Below are 19,328 nucleotides of genomic sequence, written 5' to 3' on the forward strand. Positions count from 1 at the left end.
TAAAAATGCAGATTGTATCATGTCATTGACTTGTTATTGACTTGACTTGTTTATATGCTTCCCCCTGTTCAAATTACTTTTACCCTGTAATGTCTGATTTGATCTATATTTTCAGGGGGACCCTGTGGAACCAACATGTACATTTGCTGCCTTCTTTTTTTTGTATCTTTATTAATGGACACAACTGGAGTTCCATAAAGTCTCGTAGTAAAAGTCACATTAAGAAGCAATCAGAACGCCTCATGCTGAACCAATCCTCAACACAACCATCCTCCAACGTTTGTTTAACATGTCAGAGTTTTAACAAGAAAGAAAAACACAGAGAACAACCGGTGAAATTGTTACTTTATAAGTCACAAGTGTACATTTTATCTTTAGGTTTTATGTAACACCATGCTAATAAGCTACAAGATAGTTGGTAAATAATATCACACTGAACACAAATCCTAATCATTAATCTCTACTGGATCTGCTTCTCTCTTCTTCTGCAGCTCCTGAATTAACAGGAACAACTGACGTTTGTCCGTTCTGTAAGAAAAAAAACAACAAAGTTTTGTTTCTTTTACATTGTTGTTTTTAGAGCCCACAAATGATACAGTACTTAATAAATTAAAATAAAAGTTGTTCATTATATTCATTTAGCCACAAAAGGAAAGTTATTAGTTAAACTCTACAATTCAGAAGGGAAAAGGTTCTAGACATGTTAATGAGATCCAAATTTTTTCAAAGTTTTGACAAACCTTAAAGTGTCTTCAGCTCGTGGAGTCGTTTCAGTAAAGTTAGCGTTCGTGGGGGGAAACTTGCTGTCGCTGTTCTGCTCAGTCAGAAAGTTACTAATGTCCGAAAAATCTGCTGTCATGTCATGAGCTGGAAAAAAAAAATCAACAAGCATGTTTGCAAAAATAGAAGTTGCATCGTAGTTTCACTTAAGACTTATAAAATAGTTTCATGATTTTGGTTATGGTTGTAGAATTTAAACTGAGGTAACACTAAACAATAAATCGTCGGGTAGATAGTGTGAAAAAGAGGAGATATTTAAGACATAAATGGCTGAAAATGCATCCATTGTTGAAAATGAATCAAACTCATGTAACTGTAATGATTCACCTCTGCAACACTTTGAGTCACCAAGCTTTATGCTTTCCAAACCGTTGCTATTTGGTCAGTTTGATTTCAGAAGAGCCGATGATAAAAACTACTCATCTTTAAGATGACTAGAACAAGACTCACTGCTTACACTGATGGCGATGAGTTTGGCCAAAAGTAAAACATTCAGGATTCCCAAAGCCACCCCGACGCAGAGCCTCTCTTTGGAGCTGCTTGAACCTTAAGAAAAACCTGAACCTTAGCAAAATGTAATGCAGTACATGCTAGATTTATCTGTAACGTTTTTCTTACCTGTGTGATTAGATGCAGTTTGTCTAACAGGCTCCATGTTGACGTAAATTTCCTCCATCGCTTCAGACTTTCTGCTGGCTTTTAACATTGACTATAAAATCCACTGCAGTTGTGGAACTAAGTGAAAAACTGTGGGAAAGAGGTGAGATGTGTCTGGTGTTCAACATAAAAAAGTAACATATTTTAGATATAACAGTCAAATAAAGAAATTCATGAGTGCGGTTTCAGTATTATTTTCTTAAATATCGTACACAACATAAGATTCTTTAAGGTTTCAATAGTTTATAAGTTCATATTTTCTGATTCGGTTCTGAATCAATGAATATTTATTTCTCCTTTGTTTTCCTTCAGCTCAGTTAATCCTACTCATAATAAACATGTTACACTTTTCTATCAATGAAGAAAATAATTGACTTTTACAATCATGCACAACTTTGCTTTCTGTCGTATGGTATAGTTAAAAATAGTTTTAAATCACTAATATACGGATGAAAAATACATCTGATGTTGTGATGTTCCTGCTCCGTGTGTCCAAACATTTCCTAAAGGGTAATAAATTGTTGGAGCAGGTGACTGCAGATGACTGTATGAACCCAACAGTTTTACTGGTCTCATTCTGTCCTGATAACTAGTCATAGTCTTTCTCCCAGTAAATACAACTATCATCTTTGCATTTTTATTTCTAAATCCTCGTTTAACCCTATTCCTTGTTTTCTCACTATCTCACTCCAGTAGCAGAAACACTGACATTAAGAAACAACAATCCCTGAATTGCATTATTATCAAACTTCTATAACCGCTGGATCGAATAATTATAAAATTGTATGTATTTATTCATAGTTTAAAGATACATACTTTTAGGACTGCCGTTTAGTAAAAAGCTGGATGAGCTGTCAACTAGTGTCTAAAACTCAGGCATCATGTCTTCTAAGGGAGATCAACAGTTTGACAAACAGCTTGCTTTGTGAAGCACCGCCTCACTGGGAGGGAATCGAAAGGCTAACATGCCAATCAGGTGCAAGTTGGGTGGTTTAAAGTAAGAGAAACCAGAAACTGCATTCAAAGCATTGAACAAGACCAGCAAGCAAAGCTTTCACAGAAAGAATTCTGTAGAATATCAGAGTACAGGAGATACAGGATAGAAGATTTGACTGAATCAAGACATTGTCCAGAAGTTCAGACTGGGAAGCTAACTGGAACATTGCTAGCCAAGTATGTGGAGCAGGAAAATAGGTTGTAGTTACTTAAATTTATGCAAACCAATTGTCTCAAAAGATTCAATTACAGCAACATGTAAAAGACAAGTGTGATTTTGGCAAACAATATTCTTAAACTCAACCAAAATATTATTCAATGCAAAATTTATTTTACTTTCTGCTTACAGCAGCAGCAATATATTTACTACATGTCATTACATGACATAGTGGTGCTTTTCAAAACCTCTCGGTTTGCTTGAGTAGAAATGGAGTAATGTCTGTGTATGTTAAAATGTTAAACATTTACCACCCAAAATTCTCACACTTTTTATTTTATTCTAGTTGTTGCAGACTCAACTCAAATAGATTAACTTGTAAAGCATCTTTTTTTTTTCTTTTTTAAATCCAAAAGTTCCTGCCGCTTGTTTAAGATGAGTACAAACAACAAGTTGATGAGAATTAAGTGATTCTTATTAAGCAGAATGTTTTATTTTACAGTGAGGAAGGCCGGAGTCTAGCTTTAGCAGATGGCTGGAGGCATTTGAACCGCTTCAAACTCGGTACCTGTTTACTCATTGGCAAAAATTTGGTAAGATTAAATTTAGTCGGCTAAAGAAAGTCAGACGGTTCATTACGAGTGAAATCTCTTGAGGTAGTCAAGTTTCTTGTTTGTTCAGATCTTGCTAGTCATTTCCATAGTATGATTACTAATTAACAGTTGATTCTTTTGTGTCTAATTGCAATCTAATTATTCAGTTCACAATTGAAGTTTTATTATCAGGATTCTGCAAATAGAATATTTTCATAGTATATTTCAATCATTGCTTTCATACAGTCGAAGCTCCCTAAAAAGGATACATTACCTTTCTGTGAACTATAATTTTGATTCCTTTGAGTATCATATTTTACGAAGTCTGACTGATATGATCTTCTTGAACACATACTGATGCTTCACATTAATCATTTATAAGCTTATTAGTTACAGTTACTTATCAGTTACTGTCTGTTAGTGAACATTAGTGAACAGACAGCATGAAAAGCTGTAGATACTTTTAAAGGTAACAAAACAATTTACCACATTGTGACCAACTCTCGGAGCCTGGTTGTGTAGTGAGCATGTTTTATTATTAGGTAAAGTGTAGCAATAGCAAGTCAATGTTATTATAAGTAGGACCAAGTGTCAGAAGATGTAAGTAAGTCTCTGTGAGAGGGGCTACTTGAGAAAAAAAACTAAGATTCACTGATTGAATTGTTGGTCGATAGCCAGCATATATTTGAATTTGTGCAACAAACATTGAAAGAAAAGCAAAAACTATATAAAACCTGAATGATCATTCAGTTTGATAAATATTTACATAGAGCATCATTCAATAAATCGATAGAAATCTAAGTGCTCACATCAAAACATCAAATCTAAATAAATAGAAATTGTACTAAATACTTTAATACAGACTGATGGTTGACATTGATCATTTATAAGTTTTTAGTAATGAAACCTTAACAACTACATGTGTACTATATTTTGTTAGTGAACACACTTAAGCATGTAAGATAACAGATGGAAGGAAAGAATCATTAGTGTCAAAAAATAAACAACGTATAAGTCAGAGACAAAAGCTGTACGTAATTTTAAAGGTAACAAAATGTTGGAGCAACTCTTGAAGCGTGGTGGTGCAGTGTAAACACTTTAAACTTTGGGGAGAAGTGAAAGATAAATATGAGCAGTAGCCTCACATGGGCCTGTTTAGTCCCTGTCACATATTCTTAAGAAATACATTTACAGATGAGGAACTTTTACTGAAATGTATCACACTAGCAAGTGTTAAAAAAAAAACAAATCTATAAGTTTCAACCAACCTTTACTATTTTGGAGAAAGCATGAAGCACTGAGAAGATCAGTGTTGATTCAACAGCAGGAAAATACAGAAGCAAAGTAGAATTCACAATGATGCGAGGACAAATCCTGGAAAGGCAGTGATGTTAGAGTTTGTCTTTCACTTTCACTGCAGAAAACTAAAAGTTACATTTGAGTAGCCTCATGTAGGCCTGTTTACTACTTGCCACATATCTTTAAGAAATACAATTACAGATGAATAACTTTTACTGAAATGTATCACACTAGCAGGTGTTACAGAAAAGTATCTATAGAGTTTAAAATTTAAGTGACTGTTTTCGGAACGGATGAAGGAAATTACAAACTCAGTCAGTACTGACTAGTCGTGCTACCTTAAATATTTACAGTAAAACAGTTAAACTGTTGTTTTCATTCAGAGGTTCCTACCCACTCTTATGCAGGGACACACACACACACACACCCACACACGCACACACACACAAATACTTTGCTGTGCTGGACAGAGGTCAGTCCCTCTTACCATGCTATAAGTCTGTTGTTCAACAACACCAAATAATGCACTGTAAGCTAAATATTTGCAGTAAAACAGTTAAACTGTTGTTTTCCTTCATAGGTATCCCTCATACCTAGCTATAAGTCTGTTGTCTAACACCAAATAATGCACTGTAAGCTATTGTCAGAAGAAATGTCTGACGGATCCTGTGGGTTTCTCATGCTTGAGGACACACACGCACACACACACATGCAGCAAGGGTCTCCTGCCCCATTCTTTAATGACAGATACACACGCAAGCACACGCAGCATGACAATCTGTTTAAAACCGGAGATAGTTACATTATTCCTAATCTAATTCAACATTTTATAACTTTATAAAATACATCAGTGCATATGCAGAGTGCAAGGACAGACGGAGACAGAAAATTAAAAAAAGATCCATCACAGTCAAAGTAATGTACTCCAATCAGACCTCAAACATATTTCTCCTCTTTTATTCCAGCCCCTCACCCTCTACATTATTATATTACCGTCCCTGAGCCTGCATGTTTTATCAAAACCAGAACTATTCATCAATTTCCAATTATGCATAAGCCATGTGCTTTTTGACTGTGACTTACTTTTTCATCTTTCTTTTGACATCAGAAATCTTGTTATCAGGAATTCAAAGGCAGGTTCACCATGTGACACATTCGACTAGTGTTTAATTTTTAATCTAAGGCTCTGTGGAGCTTTCTGTGTTTCAATGCAAACAGAAATGCAACTTTTTTTTCTGTGACTATTATTATGGAATCTAGCAGATTCTTCTACGACTAGAGAAAAGCTATAATTTTTTTTTCTGTCAGTCTTGGAATAGAGTTGGTGCAAAACATTTCTACAATCACGCTACCATGTTTTCTTTGATGATGAATTCAAAGTTTGTTGGTAAAGTAAAAGTAAACTATGTTGCAGGTGAAACTGGGTGATGAATATCACAATATATATCACAAAATACGTTCTTCCTTGATAGACATATGATTAAGGGTTGGTATATACCTTAAAAAAAAGAATTAATATCGTTAATAAGAGTTACTTTGTGCTGGACCAATAGTGTGGCTGTGATAGAGTCACTCAAAGTTACGGTTCAGTCAGACCAGCTAGTGGCTAATGTTAGTCCAGCTTCTTACTTCTGGACTGTCTGAACCAATGACGGGAAGAGTTCTATCTTCTGACAACTTGAAACTGACACTTTGTGTTTTGTTCGTGCTACTTTGGCTTTGAAGATATTAATGAAAATATCTTCATAGATATTAATGATATTAATGAAATTTTAAAGGTCAACCAACCCCCCCTCAAACTCCCACTTTTACAAAATCAAAATTACCTTTAAACTTTCATCTTCAAAACCAAAGCAGCACAAACAAAGTTTTTTGCTGCACAAACCAGTACAAGTGTAGTCGAGTTGATGGGCACCAATTTTGTCTGATTTCAAGAAGGTGTGGGGGCTGGTTGACCTTTCATGACCTCTGGAAACATTTATTAATATTTTTTAAATGATAGTGGCACAAACAAAGATTTTTGCTGCACAATCTACGTAGCACAAATGTTTGACACCAATTTTGTCTGATTTGAAGAAGGTGTGGGGCCAACTTCACTCAGGTTCGTCCTCCTGGACCTTCGTCTGAAAAATACATACATCACGTTTATGGCTCTGCCTTGATTCCACAATAGTTATCGTAATTATTATTATTAGAATATAGAATGTCTCAGCATTTTAGAAGCATTTAACAAGTTTGATCATCATGATTACGAGAAACCTTCTAATTCATATTAGAACGTTTATATTGAGAAACTTTCTTGTTTTAACAAGATGAGTTTTATATCTCGTTTTAACAATAAAAATACTTTTATCGTTCTCTGACAGATTACGACCTCTAAGAAAGGCACAGTGGGGCTCACTCTAGCTCTCCATCCTCTCACTTCTCAATAAAGGTGTTGCCGTTTTACTTTTATCACCTTTTCTCCTCAGGCCACAACATATTTTGCCTTTATTGAGATATACTCATTATAATGATATATAAAGCTCGTTAAAACGTAGTAACATGTTACTGCTCCTGAATTTCTTGCCTAGTTCTGGTAGTTAAGTGCTTGCATACTGCTCTGCTTTGTTCAACCTTGTTTATTTTTTATTCTTGAAAAAAAAGAAGAAAGCTTAAAATTGAGCCAAAAACCAGAATTCCTCCATTTATTTTTTATTGAAAATGATCCAACTGACAGCCTATAGCTACCCAGATGTCGACTGTCATGGATTACAATCCTTGCACCTGCCTCAAATAGTAATTATTTTTAACCACCCACATATTCTTTAATCTTTATAAATATTTCTAAATCTTTTCATCATATTACTTTCCACTAATCCAGTCTTTTTGTTTAGAGTCTTTTCATCACAGAGCATCTGTCTCTGAAGCTCAGTCACTTAATCCCCACTTTACCCGGCTGTGAGCGACCAACGTAAATCCATTTGGACTCGAACCTTTTATCACTTTGGGTCATGCAGCAGGCATGAATGTTTGGCTTATGTTCTGCCTTTCATCATTTGACGCCTGTCATTACAGCTCCTAACAATAGTGTTTTAAAGTATTCCCACCGCCTCTTGGCAGCGGAGCACCTCTGATAATTTGCTGTCTGTAGTTCTGCTGAGCTCTGATTCCCTCTCTCCGCTTCTGTAGAATATTCAAATTGCAGAGCTGCTGCGTCGAGCCTCATTAACGCCACGTTTTGATCACAGCCTCCTTCTGCTTTTAATATGAACACTTATGTAACCCTCCCAACACAGAGTTGTGTGTTCAAACAGATGGTATTCACTTTCTTGATATCTGAGACCAAAACATGCCTCTCTTCCTTCACTAACAGTCTAAACCAGAACTTTAATCAGTACTTTTAGTATCCATCCATCCATCCATCCATCCATCCATCCATCCATCCATCCATCCATCCATCCATCCATCCATCCATCCATCCATCCATCCATCCATCCATCCATCCATCCATCCATCCATCCATCCATCCATCCATCCATCCATCCATCCATCCATTTTCTGTACACCCTTGTCCCTTAGTGGGGCCTGGAGGGTTGCTGGTGCATATCTCTAACGTTCTGAGCGAGAGGTGGGATACACCTGGTCGCCAGTCTGTCGCAGGGCCAGTACATTTAGTATAATAACAGAATTTATTTTGTGTTTGTATGTGCAAGCTGTATATGTAGGGGTTAGGTCACAAACTATTTCCATCATTGGAGAAGGATTGGAGGTTGTCGAGTATAAATACCTTGGTGTTCACCTGGATTGGATTGGAGACGCAACAATAAAACCATCTACAACAGTCCATGTATGTTTTTCATGAGGAATAACAATATAACAAGGATTAAAGCTACACAATTTCTATTTTAAAAAACCTAAACAACCGTTAACGCGTTTAAATCTTAGTCTATAATACAACTTGTTACCAGTAGGTGGCAGTAAGTGGCTGTAAAGTACCCTGAAGCTACACTGGTGCGCTACGCTACGGAATATAGGTCAGAACAACCAAAAAAAAAGAAAAAAACTTTTTGTGGTCGTATTAAAGTTTCGTCTTTCCTTTTATTGTTTTGTAGATAGTTTTCATTTAAGCTTATTTTGTGACTCTTGTGTGTCCGGACATGAAGAAATCCATTTTGGGAATTTAATATCTTTTTTTTTGTTGCAGTGAGTCTTGGTAACATGCTAAAATTAGCTCTGTTAGCTAGCCAGTAGCTACAAAGTAATGTTTTGCTGTTATGTGCTAAGAGTTGGATTGTGATTTTATTTTATGGTTTAAATGTTAAACCAAACCAAAAACAAAACACTTGGGTATATATATTTGTCATTAGGTAAGAATATATTTCTATTTGCAGTTTGGTGTGTGAATTAGCAATGTTTGACAAGTCTATTCTGCTTATATTGCATTTTTTAAAAGAAACTGATACTGACAGACTCACTGTCACTAAATTCCTTTATTTATTCCCACTGTGTTAACAGTTGGAGGGCAGGAAAATACCCCCTTATCCTCACAGTCCAACTTGTAAGGTAATGAAAAATAAAAAAGAAACATCGATTTAGACAGCAAAATATTTTTTTGTATTAGTCACTTGAAGGAAGGTGAACAAAAATGATCCACTCAAATAATTAGGCATGACATGTAGAACAGTACCTCAGTGGCATGGACGTGTATTAGAATGTAAATGTGGATCTAAAATCCCAACCAAGCTAAAACTTAACTAAACCCTAAACAACAAAAACAATGTAAAGAATAAACCAGACTTATAGGGTGTGTAACACTCTTGAATGCTACAGAAACATACAAAAATGTGGTTTGGATCTGATAGGTCTCATTGCTGCTGACAACTGTTTATTAGTTATTCTAATCTGAAGCGTTGAGTCTGTAGATAAAAAAAAAAAGACAGATGTTTGAGATAGGCACCAGCACCTCTCCCGACCCCACTAAGGAACAGGGGTGTAAAGAAAATGGATGGATGGATATTTTGTTTTTTACTAATTTAGCATCATTATATCATCACATTCTAAAGTACTGAGCTTTGCTGATGCAAACATGTAATTTGAATGACCTCAAAATGTCATTTAGCTCACAGATTATATAAAAGAAATATGTTTCATGTATTGCATCATGCTACTATGTTTTGTGTCAAGAACATTTTATTTTATATTTATATTTATATTATATTTTATATTGATGTAAAGGCACACTTTCATCTGCTTAGGTTTAACTTGAATTATTAAACATTTTGCCCTGAACCACAATGGTTTACCACCACCAAAGTAAAAAAAATATCCTGCTGAAGTGTTAAAAAGTGAGTTTTTGAACCGTCTATATGTCATACACATAAAATGTAACTTACCAAGTCAGTGAGGGAAAATCTGGATGGGTCTTTCATCTTGGGGGAGAAGGAGAAACATATGTTTGTTCTGTCAGCCTTTAATGTTCTTTGTTGACATCAGTTATTGTCACCTTGGAACCATCGCATAATTAGCATACTTCCCCAGTCTCTCTCACTTAATTATACATCATGAACTCTGACCATAACTTAAGAAAGTGAGGAATGCAGAGTTTCACATGGATGCTCTAGGTTCTTTTGTGACCTGGATTAATTAATTGATTAATCATTACTCATTAATCATTAATCATTACTCATTGATTAATCTTTAGTGTCATTTCCAGGACTTTGTCTACAGATGTTTTCTCAGTGTGTAGATGACGATTCTTGCTTTGAAATGCTAAAGTCCAAAAAGCTTTAAAAATGACTTTGATATCTTTCAGTCTAGATATGATTATAGGAAATTTGTTTCTCATCTGTTTTTGTATTTCTTTCTATGTAATGAAATTTGAGATCTCTTAGCCCACTTCAATGTTGTCAGGCAGGTTCTAGCTAAGTCATTTTTTATATAATGCAAGTCTGAAATTAGATAAACTATGGTTAATGACTAAGAAGGGGAATGATTACTTTTTCACATCAGGCTGGTTTGCTTGAATAGCTCATTTCGCTTTAGAAATCAAATCATTATTTGAATCTAACTCTATTTGCAAAACCTTAGAAATTGGCAACTGGGAAAATACTACACCGAATGTAGTTGTTTACCACACAGATGTCCAGCAACCACATACATGGCCTACATTTGAGCAATCAGTTGAACCAATAGGAGTAGTGGAGAGTCAGTAGGGAAATCAAAATGTCTGTAGTTTGTGTAGAAATCAGGTCACTCTCTTATTCAATTTGTCTTTGGGGACTCTTTGTGTAAACCTGCTGACAAACGGAAAAGCAGCTGGCAGTGGAAACTGTGGCAGACACATCAGAAAGATGATAAAAAATTCTAAATTAGATTTATGAGATATATTCTTTGAGGTTTCGGTTTGGCTCGTGTCCTTTTCACAAACGATCCAGCTTTGATGCAGAAACACACTTTGCTTCTCGGACTTGATTGTTGTCTGTCTTTCCAGGTTTCTAATCCCAACTTTTGTCTCATTGTCTTTTCATTATGATGTAATTTCAACATTTTTCATTACATCTCAAACTTTTTTGATGCTAACGACTTTTTGAACTTAAATGAACTCTTTTGTATACAGAAGTAAAACATTGGCTTAGCTAATCCAAAATATTTGCTTTTTTACTTTGAACTCAAAAAAAAAGTAACTTTAGAACCCAATTACAAATAAGGCCTTCCTTTTTGTTGCAACTGGAAATCACATTTTTCCACTTACTTTAGTCTTTGCTCTAATGGATAAACAAGAAGTTACAGACTCGCCTTTGGTGGGGAAATCATGATTGCATATATTTCCTTCTTCTATCCATAATTGGATTTGTGCCTCTCTCTTTTTTTTTTTTAGACTGCCACATCTTTCATCTCCCCCTTCTTCCTCCTCTCCAATTTTCCCGACCATCCGCGGATCAGAGGAGCGAGGGAAAAGGAGGGAGGAAGAGAACAGAGTTGAGGGCATTGGTTGGACTCCTAAGTGCAGTCTCTGGGGTTCGTCACATCAATAGACTCTTATAAAAAAAATGCAGCTAATTGACTCACCAGTGCATAAATGGTAAAGTAGAGGAATTCTCCAGGTATTTACAGCGTAGAAACAATGTCTGATATAACATCCAAATGTGTAATGGATGCACTTTTTATATACCAAAGTTACTTCATTCGGTTACCTGCAGCCTCGCTTTAAGCTCCTTTTGTTAAATTAAATTAGTTTGAGATATAAAAGTTTACTTTCCACACAAGTGCATTTGAATGTCAGAATTACCATTCCCCTGTAAGGGTCCGATTATCAAAGGAGACAGTGATTAGGGCATTAAAGTTATCTGTCAGGAATTAGGATTCACAGGACTTTCCATGCTAATGCCTCTTATTCCCCAAACCAACGTCTGTGCAGGAAGGCATGGCTTTACACCTTGTAATGGTGTGGAACCCTGCATTATTCATCAAGGTATGTTAGGAAGCAGTCATGAGATCAAGTCTGCTTTTATTAATTCTGGTTTTTAGTTTTCAGCATATCTTAATTCACAGATGATTAATCAGTGATATAGGTTTAAAAATAAATTAAATAATTCTTCAATTTTACTTCCCCCACTCTGCCTTACTTACCGCAATCTGATAAAAAGTCTTCATTAATTCCAAAAGAAACTAAAACAACATATTAGAATTTACTGCTAAATCCTTCAACCACCATTCTTTAATTTCAGTCTCCTCACTGCCAAAATACTGCCAACCTGCTCAATCTGATGTTTGCTCACTTTGTGGAAACATAAGAGGAGCAAAATAAAATTGTGTTTTGAAAAGGAAACGCATTTATCTCACCCACTGCTGTTTTAGTCAGGTATCTTTGCCAGTATCTGTACTTTGCATTTGCATTGCAAGTTAAGTAGCTTATCGAGAATGACATTTCAGCACTGCCTCCCTGCACCTCTGACACCGTAGCTTACATAATACAACTCAAATGAGGCAGGAGTGACCCGGTATTGCATTGTCTGTCATTGCTAAATTATATACTCACTCTGCACTGGTGAAGATTCACTTTTCTCTACCTAGTGAACTCAAATTGTCAGCAGGCTAACCTACTCTCTGATTAGCTGCTATTCAACAAACAGTTCAGGCTTGGGTTGATATTAAGTCTAACTTGTGAAGCAAAGTAACCACATTAGCTAATTTATGTATACATACACAGATGGATGTATAGATAGACACACTATTCGTCCCACCATTGGGAAATTCATGTCACCTCAGCAATGAACAAAACTCCAAATTGCAATAAACAACAAACAATGACAAGTAATCAAATCACAATGAAAAACAATATAAAATATAAATTAGAATCTACACACTATGTATAAAATGTTATTTAAAAAGAAGTTGCGATATTGAACGTAGTAAACTAATGTTTAGAAGTAACTTAAGAAACATATGGTACTGTACAATGCCAATTTAGTAGTAATTGAATAGATGACAAATGTCTTGAAGGCTTTTAGAACAGTCTAGGTCATAATCATATCTGTCAGCAAAATGGTCAGATTTCTTTCCCACAAAACTGTAATACAGACTGAAATAAATATTTAGAGGGGTTTTTAATACAGATTTCTATTATTATGCCAGATTTTAAATGCCAGAGACATTTTTGTTAGAGCAGAAGGTGCCAAACTCTGTAAATAACATGAGACAAGTAGACCAACATTGTCATTGAAACAATAAATTTTAGAAAACAGTCACAAAACTAGAACCAAAGAAATGACCCAACACTGAGCTCCCATCAACAACAATGGAAACCAGATAAACTGGAACTAAAACACACATTTTAACCTACTGGACCTCAATTCACTTGTGTCTGTGTCAGTTTAATGAACTCAGCTGAGTCTCCATAATTATAAAACCCAAGTCCAGCATGTAGCGGCTGGGTGAATGTGGTCTGGACTCTGTGAAGGAGAGTCATGGCTTCAGAGACGCTGTAGAAAGACAGAATACCTGCAGTATGATCCAGGTACACTCCTGCTCTGGAGGAAACTGGACCTGACACACAGATTTTATCATCATTATGAAAACATATGTACATTTGATCATGACAAAATAATGACCAGGATTTGTCATTGTATCGAAAATCACTTTTATCTTGTGATCTGCTGATCTTCTTGTATGAAACTGCTAGATCAACTCCGCTTCCTTCCCACTCAACCTCCCTGTAACAACGTCAGTCAGATGATGTTTACTGAGGATCATTCTGCTTGAATGATCAAAATAAAACTGTTCGTATTCCATTAAAGTTGCTTTTCTTTCCCCATTAGATAAAAACAGATTTATGGATGCTGTTTTTGGATCCAGAGTGATTTTTTTATATATTTGTATATATTTTAAGAAGTCAGTTCTGGTCTTTGGTTTTGGTTCTGACAGTAGAACATCCACCTCAGTGACCATCAGTTGGATGTTTGTCCATAAGTCTCTCAGGACTTCCTGTAGTTTCTCTCTGAGCTCTGACACAGCTGCTGTCACATCCTCAAAGTGTCCCAGAGGACGGATGTTGATGCTGGATGAGCATGTAGACTCGCTGAGTGCTGGCAGTGAGGCGTACCTGAGGAGAAACTGGTTGTGATCATCTGTGTGTGAGAGCTGCTCCAGCTCAGCATCTTTCCTCTTCAGCTCAGTGATCTTCTGCTCCAGCTTCTCCTGGAGATCTTTGACTTGACTCACTTCAGCTGCCACCTGGGATTTGATCTGCTGCTTCACCTCAGAGCTTCTTTTCTGGAGGAGACGTATCAGCTTGGTGAAGGTTTTCTCACTGTCCTCTGTTTTATCGGCAGAGACATTGATGGCCTCCACCTCCTGTTGAAGCATCTTCACATCTTTCTCTCTGTCCTGGATTCTCTGCTGGATTTGTTGTCGATTCATCTGGAGCTCCTTCTGCTTCTCATGTCTTTCTGCTGCAGTTGGGACTGTTTCATGGCCTTAATGTTCATCCATAGTGCAGAGATAACAGATACACTGCTGATTAGTACGACAGAAGATCTTCATCACCTCATCATGACGAGAGCAACTTTCTGTTGGAGATTCTCAGAGGGATCCACCAGCTTGTTTTTCTTTAGAACAGGAACATAATAGTGAGGTTGGAGATAATTCTCACAGTAAGAAACCAGACAAACCAGACAGGACTTTGTAGCTTTCATCTTCCTCCCAGTACAGACATCACAGGCCACATCTCCAGGTCCAGCATAGCAGTGGTCAGCTGGAGCAGCTTTGGCTCTACTTTTCTTCAGGTCCTCCATTAACTCTACTAACAAGGGTGTGTTTCTTCAAGACAGGCCTCTGTCTGAAGGTCTCTCTACATTGAGGGCAGCTGTAAGTTCCTTTCTGGTCCTCTCCATCCCAGAAGTCTTTAATACAGTTCATACAGTAGCTGTGTCCACAGGTAGTCACCGGATCCTTCAGTAGATCCAAACAGATGGAACAAGATAATCTTTCCTGGTTTAGCTGCACTCCTGTCTGCGCCATTTCTCCTCTCAGTGAGAATGAGTCTGTGAGTTTCACTTCCTCATAAATGGGACTGATTGGAACTCTGACCCTAATATTGCATGTTGCTTTTGGCCTTTGAGCTTTAATTCCCACTTGTAAGCTTCTAGATGTGAAATGGAAGAAAGGAATGTCTTGACAACGTGCAGCAGGAATAAGAGATGTTATGTGACTTGATTCCAGGAATACATAGTGAAGTATTTAGGTATGTACTTAAGAAGTTCAAAACTACAACTGTTAAAATATTTATCAGTAGTGAAAACTATATTTATTGTAAAACAGAGTTGACTTGCTGAGCAGGCTGAAATCTTAATGTCCTGAAAGAATGTGTTGAAAATAGAGATGTGCCGATCAGGTTTTTTCCTGCCAATACCGATGACCCATGAGGGCCATCACCGATACCAATCACTGATACCGATCACATAATTATTATTTTTTAAATCAAAAGCACTACCGGTTATATTATGTGGAAAAAGGAACCATGAATTCACCTTAATTTAGAAAAAAAATTGTTTTTAATAACTTTTTCCAAGAAAAAAAACAGGCATTGTGCAAATTGTACTGCTATTGATAATACTATCTTTAACAGACTGAAAACATATGAAGGCTCTGAAGAGGCTAAATAATGTAAAGAGACAAAATTAAACTTCTCAACTTTGCCAAAAAATCCAAGTATAAAACTTAACATTCAAATGCAAATACAGGATCCATTACAATAAACAATCCTGAGTTACTGAATGAAAATGTCCTGATTGCACTGCGGCTAGCTGATTACTGCCAGTTCTGATTGGCTGTTTCTGACTGAGCAGAGTAATTATACAGAAAAGGGAGGAGGCAGAGGAGATCGATTATTTTTTCAGAGATTATCTGTCTCATGTTAGGACAGCAAAAGTTTTAATACGTATGTAAAATTTATTTTTTTGAGTTAGATGCTGCAGCTTTAAGCAGAGGTTCGGTGTGAGAGTCACTACCAAGTGGAGCAGAAGTGGTGCTGTGAAATATTACTACCTGTAGCACGTAGTAGCGGTTCAACAGCGAGATCAGAACCAGCGTCTTACATCGCAGCTCGAAGACTTAAATAATTTTGCGGGTTATTTGTTTAGCTTTCTGACCGTCATGCTAATCAGGGTGAGTGTTTGTAGCTGTGCGCTTCTTTACCTGCTGTCTGATCCTCCATATGTCTTTTTTACTGCAGTGAGCCTCGATGTAGCCAAACTCCTCAAGTATGGCATTGTTTTTATGCCATATTAGATTCGTCGTGTTGAGGCATTTTGACGTGCTTCACCCCACGTGCTTCAATTTTCCGCCGCAACATGCAAACTTCCCCATTCACTCAGTGCGTTATAGTTCCACATCGCTTAGGATTTGTTGCTGCATGTTTGCGCAGTGTGAAGGAAAGAGGAGACCAGCTGCACAGGCAGACTGCGAAATGAGAAGCAGGTGATCGGTTTGTGTGATCGGCAACAAGAGACCATGATCGGCGATCACCGATCATACACTTTTTCACGGAAATCGGCCGATTATGATCGGTGGCCGATCGATCGGCATACCTCTAGTTGAAAATGTAACTTTTTTACTCATTGTTGAATGGCTGTTAAAATTATTCTACTTTATGATTCAGTGTTTTATATGATATAAGACAGAGGTGCTGAATACTATTTGTATAAATCTGTAAAATCACTGGGGTTAGGCATAGAGACCTGCTTACTCTGAAGAGATCATGGGTTTAAAAACGTAAAAAACATTAATCATGATCAAATTCTGGCCTCTGAGTTCAGGGTTCTAACCTCAGATGCACAACATCTTTCCTACCTTTCTTGAAAACATGTTTGATGGGCTGACCTAATGGGACTAATTAAGGTTGGAGTTGCCTCTCTGGTATGGTGGAGTCTGTGTGGGAGCTCAGCCATGTTGTCGAGTGGCGGCCTCCTGTTCATAGGAAAGTTCTGGATCAGCTACGGGCTTCAGAAACTGAGCTGGATCCTGGCGGTCCACACACACTTGCTGTACAAACCCACACCTCACACACACTCTCTTTCAGATGCACAAGTTCAAAGGTATACAATCCAGAAGGCCTTCACAGAATCATTTTCTGTTATGCTACCTGTCTACTTTAATGCCAGGCCCACTGAAGGCTGGACAAAAAAATTATCGTTTTCATTACCTAGGAACTGTGGATAAACAGGAAATGTCATGCCACGGGTTTGGCAGTATTTCCGATATTTAAAACAAAAAAAACGCATCAATTTTTGATGTTGAGTAATATGTACTCATATTGTAATGTTTTTCAGCCATATCACCCAGTTCTGTTCCCAACCCTGATTTTATAAAGTCAATCATGTGGTGAGAATATCATCCCCATCTATCTCTTTTGTTGAATGAAAATGACTTTCGGTGAAACTATGACGACACAGCAAAGTTTCATATATTGTGAATTTGATAAACGTTTCATCATAATACCTAACTCTGTTCTTTCGTGATATTATTTGGATTTTGTTTTTTGCTATTTATATCACCTTAGTAACTCAAACTTGCAACACAGGTTATAGGTCACATATCATTTGAGCCATTTTGATATGTGCATGTATTGTGGGAGTGCATAACAAGATCGGCTTATTATTTAGAGATGGAAGAACGATACATGATAAAATAGACAGTTTAGAACAACAGGTGAATTGTACTGCAGTCAACTCAACTCTTTTTTGAGTTGGCTGTTGACATAAACTTTTCTCTAGAGGTTAGAGGTCAAGGATAAATATACTAGTTTCTTCAAAGTGTTCTTCAAAAACATGCAGTTATCTCCTTTGAGTTTACTTTATTCATGGATTTTATTTTCCCATCAGTGTTGTTCAAATAATTTCTGATTAGAAATAAATTAAATGTGCATTAAATATACAGAGCTGTGTATAAAAATTATACAAGGCAAACACTTTTTTTTGTCACAGACATCTTCTATTTAACCAGATATTGAGATCTAAAGATAAACTTAATAGTAAAACTACACAAAAGATGTTGACAGTGTGTGGGTGTGTGTTGCCATAACCCTGTTAGCTTAGACTCAGGAGTCTTGACACAATAATAGACCTATTCTCTTCCTAAAGGCCCACAGTCATATGATTATTCAATCATCTAAAAATGGAAACACAGCGAGTCTCTGAGACAGACTGGAAAAACAATCTGTCAGTCAGTGTGTTTCATACACACTATTTGTGGTGATCAACGCTTTTCTAAAATGACCTCAAAAAAGAAAAAGGAAGTAAATTTTCAGGTTCACTTAAAACAAAATGCTTCTTCTGTTCAAATATAAAATCTGTGCCTCTTTTCTGAGGCTTCATGGGAATTATCAGCCCTGTGCTGTTTGTTACATTGTTGAAACTTTTGTCATAGCAACAGGATCAGTGTTTGTCTAGAAAAGTGCTATTTCTATGTAAACTGTATAATTCTAGGTGATCTGCCCATTTTCATCATATCTCTGATTGAAGGCATCTCAACTACTGCTCACTGGATACTTTCAGTTTTTCAGATCAGACCATTCACTGTAAGTTCACAGTTCACACTCACTGTGACTGTCCAAAGATCAGGACATCTGGCACCAACCAACATGCCTCCTTCAGAGTCACCTAAACCCCCTCTCTAAATCCTAATGCTCATTTAAAACTTCAGAAAGTTGCCGTCACTGCATGTAGATGCCTAATTGATTTGCTGCCATGTGATTTACGACATGTGTTAAACTGCAATTTTTGAAGTGTACCTATTAAAGGAGCCAGTGAGTGTATATTTAGGATAACGTTTCTCAACAGGGGCGGTACTGCCACCCCTGGGGGCATTAAGAGGATGGTAGGGGGCGCTGAGATTCCTTTGGGGTCGTTTGCTCGAAGGTAAAGTTTACACCTTATATGCACAACAATACCAGTTTAGACTTTGAGCAATTTGCTAAAACTTTATTGTGTAACATTAAAACATGCTTGGCTGCAACCATATCAATGACAGCTCTTTTTCTCTTCAGTGTTTGTTAGGTTCTTGGCGCAGCTCCGCACTCCTGCTAATGGTAGCTTCACCGCATCAGTTCAGTGTTACACCGGCTGATGACGTTGCTGTGAGATTCACTTGTCAGGTCTTTTTATAGAGTTAACATTGGTGCTGAAAGTGATCCGGTATGAAACGGTAGTACCACAGCACCTTTGAATTTTAATCACCAGTATTTTAATCACCGGTATTCTGATTTTAATAATCAGAATACCAGAATTTTTTCGTTGTTTTAAAAGGTTTGCTTCAGTCTGCTTTTCTTCATCGATATGCTTCCCGACCGTTTGGCACCTTAGGGGGGT

General features: G+C 36.9%; 1 pseudogene; it reads right to left on the minus strand.

Moving 5' to 3' along the window:
* Nucleotides 1–12,866: 12,866 nt before the first annotated feature.
* On the minus strand, nt 12,867–15,006 carry LOC145553223 (tripartite motif-containing protein 16-like; annotated as a pseudogene).
* Between the last annotated feature and the right edge of the window lie 4,322 nt (nt 15,007–19,328).

The sequence above is a fragment of the Poecilia reticulata genome, chromosome 10, assembly GCF_904066995.2.
Source record: "Poecilia reticulata chromosome 10, P_reticulata-male-v2, whole genome shotgun sequence".
NCBI classification, from domain to species: domain Eukaryota; kingdom Metazoa; phylum Chordata; class Actinopteri; order Cyprinodontiformes; family Poeciliidae; genus Poecilia; species Poecilia reticulata.